The following is a 12,153-nucleotide window of genomic DNA, read 5'->3' on the forward strand; positions in this document are numbered from 1 at the left end:
ATGTTCCTGACACTATTCAAAGTCAGTCTGAAGAAACACACTGATCTTGGCCAAAAAGTCTTAGATAGCAGGTGATTCTTATATCAACCAGTGGAGGGCAACCGAGAGACAACAGTCAGCATCCTACTGCCTGATAGAGAACAAAAAACAACACACTTTCTTCCCCTTCCCAACCATCAGAAGAGCTAAGTGCTGTGTATTTCCCATTCTGTCTTATTTACGTCTACACTCTTCCTTGTGACACTTAAACAGCATCCCCCAAATATCCCCCAAATAGGACATTCACCTGAAAGAGTGAATCTGAATTCCTCAGTTGCCCCATTCAGGAATTACCTCTTCAACCCATACATAGGAACCACCTGCAAGGTCATGTGGCAAAAAGGAACACTTTCTCCCTTCTATGTCAGCCCATAGCCATGTGGGCAAGACCACTGGAAGAGTTTCACCACTTTTTTTTTCAGATATGAGTCCTGAGCTGTAAGGGGCTACCCAAATAACCACAGAATGGTGAGGGATGGAAGGGACTTCTGGGCATGACCTAATCCAATTCCCCTGCTAAAGCAGGGTCACCTAGAGCAGGTTGCCCAGGATTGCTACAGGAGGGGTTTAGAATCTTTCCAGGGAAAGAAACTCCACAATCTCTCTGGCCAGACTGGTCCATAGCTCTAACATCCTCACAGGAACTGATTTTTTCATTATGATTAGGTGCCTATTTGCCCAGTTTGTGCCCATTGCCCCTTGTCCTGTCACCAACAAGAGTCTGGCCCCATCCTTTTCACACGTACCTTTTAGATACTGATAAGCATTGAGAAGATACCCTCTTAGTCTTCTCCAGGCTAAAAAGCCTGAGGTCTCTCAGCCTTTCCTTAAGAGAAAGATGTTCCAGTCTCCTTAGCATCTTCCTAGCTTCTGCTGGACTCTCTCCAGTAGTTCCCTGTCTCTCTTGTACTGGGAAGTCCAGAACTAAACACACTACAATAAAACAGCAGCTGTGATCCAGCAGGAACAGATCAGCACCTGGCAGGTCTTCAGCAAACAAAATTCTTACCCAGCTAAGCAATAGGTGCAGGATATAAAGGAGAAGGCAGGTGAAGGCCGTATGGACCTTACACCATGCAGATAAGCCATGATGCTTCTAAAGCACAATATATCCCCTCCAGACAGGGAGCTTCTTTCATGCTATTGGGAGATGAAAGGCCAAAGCAAGCGTCTCTCTTCAGAGGCTTGACAAAACAGCCAGCCAAATCAAATAATGCTTTAGCAAGAGGTAATCCAATCGTTTCAGCTGAGCGACTGTTTGAACAGCCACAGTGTTTGGTACAAAGACAGGTTGAACATCAATAATTCTGAAGTCCAGCTTGAGTAGATCTTAAGCAAATAGGAAACAAAACACTTTGTCCTTCACTGCACCGGCAAGCTCAGACTCCCTTCCACAGCCCAACCGAGCGTGTCCATGCCCCAGCCAGACCAGAGTGAGCAGAGTGGTGCTGCTCAGCGTGCCGCTGTGCTAACTTCATCAGCTGAACTGATAACCCCCTGAGCTTGTCAAGACAAGTTGGCTGCTGTTCGTGCTGCTGACCTACAGAGAATACATCAGTCACAGCTGGTAATTTGGGCACTGGAAGCAAGGAAACCGCTTGTGAACTGGCTATAAATAGCAAAGGGACTTGGGGATATTTTCTGCCTCTCGTGGGGGCCTGCCTGCCCTGCTTGCACAAACCCTTGGGAGCCTGTATCAGCTTGCTCTGATACTCTCATGATCCAAAATAAGCAGGAGATGAAGAGGAAAGGACTTGTTCAGAAGAGCCCAACAACTACAACTTTTATACCCTGAGGCAGGATATCCTGCTAGTAATGCCATTCCTCAGTACTTAGCTGGAAAACCCAAGGTGTTTTGGGGAGAAGCACTGGGTGACAGGGAAAACATTGTTGATAAACAGCTACTAAGGAAAAAAACTAAAAGAGACAGGCAAACAGAAACCACTGCTTCTCTGGCTTCCAAAGGATCTTTGTGCACTCAAACCTGTTTTGGACACATGGGTTTCAGTTGGCAGAGATTGCCTGTAGGATGTGCACAGCACCCAAAACACACAGCAGAGATTCACAAAATCACAGGATGATAGGGATTGGAAAATACCTCTGGAGGTCATCTGGTCCAACCCACCTGCTAAAGTAGGGTCACCTACAGCAGGTTGCACAGGATGGTGTCCAGGCAGGTTCTGAATGACTCCAGAGATGGAGAGTCCACAGCCTCTATGGGCAGCCTGTTCCAGTGCCCTACACCCTTCATAGTAGTTCTTCCTCATGTTTAGACTGAACTTCCCATGTTCAAAAGTTTGTGACTGTTACCTCTTTCCAGCAGGTCAGCCCCTAACTTGTACTGATGCATGGGGTTATTCCTCCCTAAGTACAGCACCCCATGCTTGCCCTTTTTGCAGGCCAGTAAAACACTCTGGGTTTCCAGACAGGGGTGGGTTTCAGTATTGTGATCAATGAGAAAGGGGAAAGGGGAGTTTTGTGTCATTAGTGTGGGCTGCCGTGGCCCCAAAGCTGTGCCAGGACACCTGCCTGCTCTAATCTCGGACCTCAAGTCCAACTGGTGTAAGAAAGCTGCTTTTATGATCTTAAAGATTCACACGTTCCTAAATACCACTGCCATGTCCAGCCTCCCTTGTGGGTTCATTTCCTGGATGTGAGAACTTCTGGCACAGGGCTGGAGATCACGTGGGTCAATGGTAGCTAGCCAAGGCCACTGCTGGGTGGGTTACACCTTGAGCAAGGAATTCCCAGTGCCCAGGAGCATCTCCTTGTGCCCTGGCAACCAGGCTCCCAACCCTGAGCTGTGCAACTCTGAGCAGAGCTTGGCCTCAAGAGGCAGGGGAAGGATCTGGAATCTCAGTGTTTCTCATTGCTTCACAGCAGTGAGAAACAAATAAATACCTGTGGAACACATGGGAAGGGTTATTGCTTCAGCATGTTTAGAGGAGACATTGAAGTGACAGGGAACTTCACTTTCCACTTTTTGAGGGGATAATACAAACCAGCAGAGCAGAAATAAGTCCAAAACATCATTTATCAAAGCAGCAACAGAATTTTCTGTCAAACAGATTTCACAACAAGGATGCTTTTGGCATGGGCGGATTCGTGGCCAAACAATGCAGCAATGCGAGTGATATATGATGGTTTCTTTGCACAGAACGCCGAAAAGCTTTCAGGAGGCCTGTAAAATTAGAGCAGCTTATGTTTAACAGCTAAAATGTAAAGGGAGGGAGGGAGTGCTTCCCATGCAGCTCTCCAGAAGCATAGCTGATGATTGTACTCAGCGGGAAACATGCTACTTGTGGAGCAATCTCAGCACCTTCCTTCCCACTGAGTTGCCGGCACAGGGGCAGCTCAGCAATTTACAGATTGGGTCCTTGCTTTTGTTCCTCTTGCCTCTCACCCTCCCCTCGTACTCCCCATCCTCCCTTTGACACACACAGATAGAAATACTGATGATAACATGCCAATTAGGTTATTTGAAGCCTTGCTACTCTAAATGCAGGGATGTGAAGCAGCAGGATTCTGCTGGTGACATTTGGACCACAAATGAAGTCTCCAACAGTAATAAACAATCAGGTAAAGAAATCTGGAGAGAAATTACCCAGCACACCTCATCTTCTTGGCCCCCATGGGATCCATATAAAATGTGTTAATGCATCTGATTATGATCTAAATTATGTACAGAGGCTCCTGCCAAGCACTCTGTTAAGTTTCTTTATTGTTAAGTTGGAAGCTGTTTAAGAATGGTCCAGTCATCATGTTTCAAATTAGATTTAGGGGGGGAAAAAATTTCCTACTTTATTGCTGGCTCGAAACACGGGTTTGTGGGAGAAAGTCGATATGTGGCTTTTCCCTGCTGAAGGAAGAGCAGGAGAAGTGATGACAGAACAAAAGAAGAGTCAGTCTATTACCTTTCCTTGTATTGTAACCTGAGCTGCATAGATTTACACACCAGAAAATTGCTGCAGTTGCAGCTGGCTTTCTAGGTGTGTTTTTTCCAAACTAGGGGTATAAACATTGAGGTGTTCTCATGTACACATTCCACAGACCACAGAACTTTCAGAAAAAGGGTTTATGAAAATGAAGAGTTTGATGAGAATGGTTTGCAAACCATCAGGTGTGACTTTCACCATGCTTGTATGGGTGAGCTGAGCTGTGGCATTATCTGCCAGCAAATCATTACGTTGGCTTTGGAAGCAGATAAGAAAGTCTAGGTGGGTTTGGAATACCTGGTCCAGTGCTCAGGCACCTTCATTGGAAAGAAATACTTCCTCGTGTTCAGGTGGAACCTCCTGGGTTCCAAGTTGTGCCCATTGCCACTTGTCCTGTCACTGGGTACCACTGAAAAGAAACTGGCCCCATCCTCTTCACACCTGCCCTTTAGATATTGGTAAGCCCTGCCAGCCTCTCCTTGTCAGAGACATGTTCCAGTCACCTCAGCATCTTCACAGACTCTCCTGGTCTCTCCAGTAGTTCCTTGTCTCTCTTGAACTGGGGATCTCGGAACCAGATGCAGTACTTCAGATACGGCCTCACTAAGGGTGAAGGAAAGGGAAAGGAGAACCTCCCTCAACCTGCTGGCCACACTCTTCTGAATGCATCCCAGGGACCACTGGCCTGCTTGGCCACAAGGGCACATTGCTGTCTCACAGGCAACTTGTTCACCAGCACTCCCAGATCCTTCCCCACAGAGCTGGAGAGGTCAGCCCCTAACCTCTACTGGTGCAGGGGGTTATTTATTCCCAGGTGTAGGACCTTACACTTGCCCTTATTGAACTTCATTATGTTCTCTTCTGCTTAACATTCCTGTTTGTCCAGGTCTCACTGAATGGCATCACAGCCTGGTGGTGTGGCAGACACTACTCCCAGTTTTGCATCATCAGCAACCCTACTGAGAGTACACTCTGTCCCTTCATCCAGGTCATCAAAGACGCTGAACAAACACATGTGTCATAGGAACACTGGAGTCTTTTCAATGAAAGTTTAGAAACACACCTCCCAGATGTATATTCAACACATACAAGTCCAAGAGAGCACTGACAGTTTTACATAACATGTCTGACAACCTCACTTGTAGCTAAAACTCCACCAATCCCAACCTGGGTTTAACTTCTGCTGGTGTCTGACCAAGCCTTCACTGCACACTGATCAGCATCTCCTTTCCACTGCACTGCTGTTTTTCCAAGTTAGAAGCAAAGCCAGGGTCACCTTGCTCAGAAGAGATGTTTTTTTAACAGAAGGGTCCCTGTATATATTAAAGGTCTTCCATCTATTACTTCTGCCCTTTCAAACCCACAGCTGCAGTAATAACTGCGTAAATGTGGACTGAGCAGGTCCCTATGGAAGAAAACTGGCCTAGAATAGCTCTTACATACTTATATGTATGTATACATGCACATAAATACATATATATAGATAGATACACTGCTGACAACTATCTCTCACCTCCTCTCAAGGTGCATAGCTCGTCTTGGGTATAGGGCTTACCACGGAATTACAGAATGTTCAGGATTGGAAGGGACCTCAAAACATCACTGAGTCAAACTCCTCCTGACAGAGCAGGATCACCTAGAGCAGGTCACATAGGAATTAATCCAGGCAGGTTTTGAATGTGCCCAGAGAAGGAAACTTTCTCTGGGCCATCTGTTCCAGAGCTCTGCTACCCTCACAGTGAAAAAGTTTTTCCTTATGTTCATGTGGAACATCCTCTACTCCAGCTTGCACCCAATGCCCCTTCTCCTATCATTGGACATCACTGAGCAGAGCCTGGCTCCATCCTCCTGACACTCCACCTTCACATACTTATAAACATTTGAGGTCACCCCTCAGTCTCCTCTCCTCCAAGCTAAAGAGACCCAGCTTCCTCAGTCTTTCCTCATAAGGGAGATGCTCCAATCCCATCAGTATCTTTGTGGCTCTCTGCACTGGACTCTTTCAAGCAGTTCCCTGTCTTTCTTGAACTGAGTGGCCCAGAAATGGACACAATATTCCAGATGCAGCTTCACACCCATCAGATAACAGACATTTTATGGTATCAACCACACTCCGCTCTTTTGGTATGTCAAGACAGTCATTTGATATGCCTGACAACTGTTGAACACATTTGATATTGCTCCACAGGGTGAAGTTAGAAGCTAAGCATTAGAAATCCACATTTAAGACAAGCCTTTCTTGTTTGGTGTGAACTGAGCTTTGCTTTCACCTCCAAACACCTTCCATGCCTCCAAGCACCTCGAGTTAGGCAGCAAGAAAAACAAAATGCTGAGACTGAGGCAGATGGGACCCTCACACCAAGGACATTGTGGTGCAGTAGTGTGTCCATAAAAAAGCAATGAAGCTGGTAAAGGGTCTAGAGCACAAGTTGTATGCGGAGCAGCTGAGGGAACTGGGATTGTTTAATCTGGAGAAATAGAGGCTGAGGGGAGACCTTCCAGCTCTCTACAACACCCTGAAAGGAAGCTGGAGCAAGGTGAGGTTCTGCCTCTTCTCCAAAGGAAAAAGTGATAGGCCAAGAGGAAACAGGCACAAGTTCTGCCAGGAGAGGTTTAGATTGGACATGAAAAACAATTCTTCACTCCAGGTTGTCAAGCCCTGGACTAGGCTGTGCCAAGAGAAGTGGTGGAGTCACCATCCCTGGAGGGACTGAAAAGACATTTCAATGTGGTAGTGAGGGGCATGGTTTAGTGGTGATTTGGCATTGCTGGGTTAATGGCTGGACTTGAAATCACAGAATCATTTTGTTTGGAATAGACCTTCAGGATCATCACGTTAAGCCTAAATGTTGAACTGCAAATGGCCTTGTTCTGTGTTTCAGCATTCATTCCTGAAAACACCAACTAGGCAACAAGGCAGGAATAGAATAGAATAGAATAGAATAGAATAGAATAGAATAGAATAGAATAGAATAGAATAGAATAGAATAGAATAGAATAGAATAGAATAGACCAGGTTAGAAGAGACCTTCGAGATCATCGTGTCCAACCTATCATCCAACACTATCTAATCAATTAAACCATGGCACCAAGCACCCTATCAAGTCTCTTCCTAAATACCTCCAGTGACGGTGACTCCACCACCTCCCTGGGCAGCACATTCCAATGGGCAATCGCTCTCTCTATGAAGAATTTCTTCCTAACATCCAGCCTAAACCTCTCCCGGCACAGCTTGAGACTGTGTCCTCTTGTTCTGGTGCTGGTTGCCTGGGAGAAGAGACCAGCCCCCACCTGTCTACAACCTCCTTTCAGGTAGTTGTAGAGAGCAAGAAGGTCTCCCCTGAGCCTGCTCTTCTCCAGGCTAAGCAACCCCAGCTCCCTCAGCCTCTGCTCACAGGGCTTGTGCTCCAATGTTGGCGACCAACATGTCTGCCTGTGGTGAAACTCAGCACAGGCATAAAGGCTAAACCCAGGAGTTAGCAATACAAAACTCAGTCAGAGCTAGTCCCTGTTATCAGCAAATCTACAGGAAATTAGGGATAAGAACCACCATTTCTAGCCACCATGGTAATGTAGTGGTTTAAACATCAAAAAAAATGCTTTCATGTAGGATCATGGGATGGATCCCAGCCAACTAACAGCAGTGCTTTAAAAGGAAGTATTTATCTCTACCAAACACTTAGTAAACAGCATGCTAGGTGCTTGAAAACAAACCCTTGGCTAAGCAACCAGATTTTAACCTGAAATTCTGCATGTTGGCATTCTCCCCTGCTGCAGGTAAGACTGATTCCCTTATACAGCATGCTTATTTTCTCTCCTCTTAAGAAAGAAAAAGAATTTTCTCTTTCAGTTTAACTTTGAGGCAAGATGGAAGACCACAGCCTGGCCTCAAAGGCGTGAGATCTTTTGAACTCCTAGTCAGCAGGCTCTCACAGGAGCTGCGCTCGAGGGCTGCTCAGGAATAAATCAAAAAGGATTTACTCTTACCCTTGAACAAAGCAGAAAAAACCTTCCAGATGTACAGATACGTGGTTGGAGGTGGGAAGACAGCTAACAGGTTGAAAAGAAAATGAAAAAGGCAACTTAAGAGTGTGCCATTATGGTTTGATTGCCATGATCCCATAAGCTAAAAGCTGTCCTGCACGGTTGGATTTCCTGGAGGAATTCACCACAGGGTTTGCTAAGCCTGCTGGAAGCAGTTCAGCCCAAGTATATATGGAGCAGATGCTCCAAACATGACACACAAGGACACAGCACTCCTAAAAAAATCTTTTGACAGCAAGGCAAAACAGGGGCTTGACCTGGTCATGTGTCATTAGAGAGGCAGATGTGATTTTCACACAGATTGTAGAGATCAAGGCCAAAAGGGACCTTGAGAGCACCTAGCCTGCTTCTTGCTTTATCGCGGCCCATTACATTTCATCCCAGTTTTCCTAAGAGCAGCAATTAGATCTGGCAACTAAATCCTAACTTCAATAACTATGGTGGCTTGCAATAGCAATCCAGATGCTACTTCTACTCAAAAACTGAGACTGCCAGAGTAGCTTTGTGGGGGATGCAATTGCCTCTTGGTGCCCCTGCATCCCTTTGTAAGAAAACACCTCTCTCTGGCAGAGGCAGAAGTGACTCCATTCTCCAGCCACTTCATGCTTGACACCCTTGCTGAAGTCCAAATTCATCATCTGTTTTGACAATACTCCAGAGCCTGCCTGAAAGAGCTCAGCACAGGGCTTGAAATCTCATCCTCTGGCTTCACTACTGGAGCGAGAGGAAAACTGGATAAGGAGAAATGTGCTGCTGGCAGCAATCTCCAGCCCCTGCAGTGAGATTGCCTGCGGTTCCCAGTCAGCCACACACCCTCGCAACAGCTGCACATCAGCACCCATGGGCCAATCCTCACACAGTGAACCTACCTTGGGTACAAAGTGTTTTGAGACAACAATCTGCACAAAGAGTAATGCTAAAGAAGAAATGTTTTTCAGAACTTGCACCACTTTTGGAGCCTAACACTCCTCCACTGAGCTGATTAAAGGGATTTGGATCCTGAGGCACCCTGATGCTGAGCTCGGACCATTAGTGACATTTAACACTGCTCGTGAAATCAGAATTTAAACTGCAGAAATCAGAGCATTGTGAAATGCTCCATCTTCACCTGCAGTTCTGCCAAAGGATCTGGCTGAAACACTCAGCAAACAATAGATGATTAAATAAAAGAGCTGATGAGCAAAGAAGTATGCAAGGGGTTTGATTAAGACTCCATGAATGACTCTGCACTGGTGCTGACCAATTTTTGCAAGCTTTCCCCATCTCACTGTTACTTTAACTTGGCTATTGGGAGAAGGCAGGAGAAAGGGCAAAGGCAGGAGAAGGGTGAAGGCAGAGTGTTGCTGGAGGAGTGCTGAGATGTTTTGGGGGACTGTGTTAAAACACAGCACAGGAAGAAGCAATCTAATCCCAGGCTTTACCTTCTGCACTGCAGCTCCTTGGCTCAAACCTGTCCAGCATCACACATCAATTCCTTCACTACTTTTCTTCTTTCTCCCAGCACTGATCTCAAGGGTTCTTTTCCTGTTTAATGTAAAAACACAAACAAACTCACATTACTTAAGAAATGTTTTACCCATTGCCTAGAGGCATGGAGGCAGAGCAACTGCCTATGAGCACACTTGGTTCAAAACTCTCCTTCCAGAACGTCTCCAAACATGAGAAATTCACCACATAGTTGGTCTTATGCCTAAAAGCTCCCAGGGGCTTGACAGTCTGGACTGCTGGTAAGTATCAGAGGCTAGAGGACACTAGCTGAGGAGACAGGCATGGTATTAGCCCCAGGGCAAAGGATGTATCTTTGGGTGCTATGATGCCTAGAGTATTAAGGGACATCCTCAGCTCCCACATATCCCTCAGCATGGCACAGACTCACCAAGAGAGTGCAGAACACTCCTAATAACAAGCAAACTGGCAAAGTTCTGATGACCTGGACTCCTGGTACTGAGCCCCTTCTATTGCAGGAACTCCACTGCAGGAACACCAGGAAAATTAACTCCAAGCCTCCCCTACCTGAACTTCATAGAATCACAGAATTGTTTAGGTTGGAAGAGACCTTTAAGATCATCAAGTCCAACCACTAACCCAGCACTGCTAAGTCACTGCTAAATCACAACCCCCAGCACCACATCTAAACAGCTTTTCAGTCCCTCCAGGGATAGTGGCTCCACCACTTCCCTGGGCATATTCTTACAGGTCTTGGCAACCATTTCAGTGAAGAAATTGTTCCTCATGTCCAACCCAAACCTCCCCTGGCACAACTTGAGGCGATTCAAACTTGTTCTGTCACTTGTCCTTGGGAGAAGAGACTGACCCCCACCTAACTCCAACCTCCTTACAGGGTGTTGTAGAGAGTGAGAATGTCTCCTGTCAAACCTTTCTTTTCTCCAGGCTAAACAATCCCAGTTCCCTCAGCCACTTCTCACAAGACCTGTGCTATAGACCCTTTATCAGCTTTGTTGTCCCTTTCCAGCCATGCTTCAGCACCTTAATGCCCTTTTACAGGTTGGGCGTATTTTCCTTTGGCTTACAAGGGCAATATGCACACTTCCAGGGCTAGCCAGACTCAGAAGAAGGACTTGAGAGATGCTCTTGATTGCCACCCTGGCCACTGACTTGCTGAGTTACCTTCGCTCCATAAATCCTGGACCGTTACCCAAATCCCAGTACAAAGATACTTCGTTCCCTAAGTGCCACTACAATTTACAGCACCAGAACTTCAGTGGTGGATGATCAGCATGCTTCACAAGTGCTGCTGCTAATACCCCTCTCTGAATGAGACAACACAAAAAAGGGTTACTTCCAATTTGTTGTAGATAAACAGGATGAAATGTGTGTGGGTCAGCAGCTCTGCACCCCAGCAGCTCAAAACCAGCTTGCAGGCATTCTCAGCTCTGTCACAAAAAACATTTCCACTACATCTGGCAACCAGTAGGTCTCAAACCACATGCATCTGACCACAAAACTAGATAAAATAATCAGCTACGCTGTTCCCTACGTGTCAAAGTCCAAGAGGACCACCATAAGCCATTCAGTCTGACCTGCTGCGTGACACACCATGAGCTCCAACCACCAGTCCCAGCCTCAAGCCCAGTAACTCACAAGGCTTCCTAATCCAGCTTTTTCCCTATCTCAAATCCTCTCTGATACACACTTCTGCTGCAAAAACCTCTGTGATCTCAGCAGTTAAACATACAGAAAACTGACATAAAATAAAATACCTTTTGCCAACTGAAGTCCAAGGCTTCGGGACTGTCATTCAGCAGGCGATGCCTTTGCTGTAAGTGGCATTTCCTTTTGTTTCTAAACAAAAAGCTCTGTGCACCAGGACCATGCACATCCTGCCTTCACCCTCCTACACAGCCTTTTGGACAGCCAGTTTTGGCAGGCAGCACAAGCAGAGTGTCCCAAGCCTGCCTCTTCCCACCCCTACTCCTACTAATGTGTTCCATACTCACAACCACTCACACAGTCCCAGCTCCACCGCCACTCCCAGCAGAGAGCTGGTGCTGGGCTCTGGTGACAAGACTGGCAGCTGCTTATAAAGGCTCACTCCATCCTTTTCACTCTGGCTAGTAGAATGCTTCCCAAGTGCCTACATTTCCAGGCTACAAAGAAGGAAAGATCATGAACGAAGCTCTCCTCTCTTGGGGCAGGCTGCAGGATGTGGCACATTTCCATCTGCACAAGGCTACAAGATGTGTGCAGAAATGGCAACAGCCATGACCCCTCAATTCCTCACTCCACACCAGACTGCAAAGCTCCATCTACAGTTCTCCAGAAATCAGGGGTGAAGATGTTACTCAAGAGCCACAGCTGAGGATTTCATTTCAGTGTGCTCTGTAAAACACAGGCTTCAGCACTCACCCACCTACATGATCCCTGCATCTGTACACAGCCCTCACTGGGCTTTGAACACATACAGCTGAAAAACAAAAATTCATGTTGCTGAATTTGGTTTTTGGTTATCTTTTTTCTAAGTCACAAATTATTCTGGGTCCCTGAAACTCTGGACTCATGGGGCAAAGGACATAAGAACTCAGAGAACATGAAAAACATAGAATTACTGAGTGATTTGGGTGGGAAGAGACCTTTCCAGGTCATCTAGTTCAATGACCCTGCAGTCAGAAGGGAC

General features: G+C 46.4%; 1 protein-coding gene across 4 annotated transcripts in view; it reads right to left on the reverse strand.

The window, feature by feature from the left end:
- EXTL3 (exostosin like glycosyltransferase 3) overlaps positions 1 to 12,153 on the reverse strand; it is a 179,865-nt gene that overhangs the window by 58,954 nt on the left and 108,758 nt on the right. For 3 of the 4 annotated variants that reach the window (XM_054179752.1, XM_054179751.1, XM_054179753.1), the window contains one exon: positions 9,440 to 9,542. The gene's annotated coding sequence lies outside the window, so the exon portion shown is untranslated. Of the gene's footprint in view, positions 1 to 9,439; positions 9,543 to 11,239; positions 11,367 to 12,153 lie in introns of those variants that run through there. The other variant, XM_009907734.2, reaches the window with a different exon arrangement.

Source organism: Dryobates pubescens, chromosome 3 (assembly GCF_014839835.1).
Source record: "Dryobates pubescens isolate bDryPub1 chromosome 3, bDryPub1.pri, whole genome shotgun sequence".
In the NCBI taxonomy this organism is placed as follows: domain Eukaryota; kingdom Metazoa; phylum Chordata; class Aves; order Piciformes; family Picidae; genus Dryobates; species Dryobates pubescens.